This window comes from Myotis brandtii, unplaced genomic scaffold (assembly GCF_000412655.1).
Source record: "Myotis brandtii unplaced genomic scaffold, ASM41265v1 scaffold986, whole genome shotgun sequence".
Lineage (NCBI taxonomy): Eukaryota > Metazoa > Chordata > Mammalia > Chiroptera > Vespertilionidae > Myotis > Myotis brandtii.
In genome coordinates this window covers 2984344-2985654 of record NW_005372102.1, presented here as the reverse complement: position 1 = coordinate 2985654, position 1311 = coordinate 2984344, and the positions used below count along the sequence as shown (strand labels likewise).

The window sequence follows — 1311 nt, the reverse complement described above, 5'->3', positions numbered from 1 at the left end:
GGCACCGGCTCTGCGGAGGGGCGGCCCACCGAGCCCGCAGCCTGGGCTTGAGTCCTGACCCCCGGCATGGAGCTGTGACCTCCCGGTTCATAGGTGACGCTCAATCACGGAGACACACTATTGGGGCAATGATACCTTTTTAATCTACATTTTGTCTTGTCTCTTTTTGCAATGATTTTGCAATATCATTTTCCAGGGAGCAAAGAGAAAGCTCATCGAGTCCCTCCAGCACAGGTGGCCGGGAGGCAAATGGAGGCGGCTGTTTCACAGACGCTCTGGTTGGACTGCCCGGCACCGGTCGCACCACCTCCGCTGTCAAGACCGCTGTCGGATTTGGAGAGAACTTGGTCGAGCTTCTTCCATCCGCCAGCTGGAGTTTCGGGTGCGCGTCCGGGGCGGTGACATCTAAGATGCCCCTTCTGATCCGTGGCCTGGTCCCACCGCTGGTGGTTGCAGTTTATCTGGCCGACTCAGCCTTTCCTGTCCAGTCGGCAGCCTGTTCACCCTCTTCCCTCAGCCCCTGTGATCCGCCCTCTCCGTGAGTGTCGTGGTGTTCCTGACGCTGTTTGTGTGCCGGATGTCTGGCATTAACCTCACTACGCAGAGAAGGGACTGCAAGTGACACCGAGGACACACTCCGCTCACCCCGGCCCATGTTCCCACAACTCGACTTCCCCTCAGTCAGGTCCCGAAGGCACCCCGCTGCTCCAGTGCCACCCCAACAGGAGGGGAAGCGTGACAGAGGGAACAATGAGAGAGTGTGGGGACCTCCGGGGTCACAGTATCTTAGTTTAGCAATTTTTACAAAGCGATGTGGCCCTGGGAGTCCCCGCCACTGTGCGGACCCACTGTCCCCGAGGTGCCCAGGGCCACGCCGTCTCACGGCCCTGACTCGGGGGCCGGAGCTAGGACAGCACATGCCTCTGTGTGTGGCAGGTGTGGGTAGGACCAAGTCCCCCAGAGGCCCACTGCCCGCCTCGTCCAGCTCCTGTGTGCCCGCACCGGTGGCCCCTCCTCCACCGCCGGAGCAGCAGCACAGCATCTGTGTTCCAAAACGTCCCCAAGCCCAGGCTGCTGGCGTGGCTCAGGGGTTGAGTGTCCACCTATGAACCAGGAGGTCATGGTTCGATTCCCGGTCGGGGCACAGGCCTGGGTTGCGTGCGGGCTCGATCCCCAGTGTGGGGTGTGCAGGAGGCAGCAGATCCATGATTCTCTCTCATCATTGATGTTTCTAGCACTCTCTCCCTCTCCATTCCTCTCTGCTCTCTGAAGTCTATATATATATGTGTATATATATATATAAATATATAT

The 1311-nt window shown here is 59.0% G+C and overlaps 1 long non-coding RNA gene across 1 annotated transcript in view; it reads right to left on the bottom strand.

Moving 5' to 3' along the window:
- Positions 1 to 522: 522 nt before the first annotated feature.
- The window catches only part of LOC106724809, a 10129-nt gene continuing 9340 nt past the window's right edge, over positions 523 to 1311 (bottom strand). Inside the window, exon 3 of the long non-coding RNA XR_001360642.1 lies at positions 523 to 534. This is a non-coding gene — a long non-coding RNA (uncharacterized LOC106724809). The remainder of the gene's footprint in view (positions 535 to 1311) is intronic.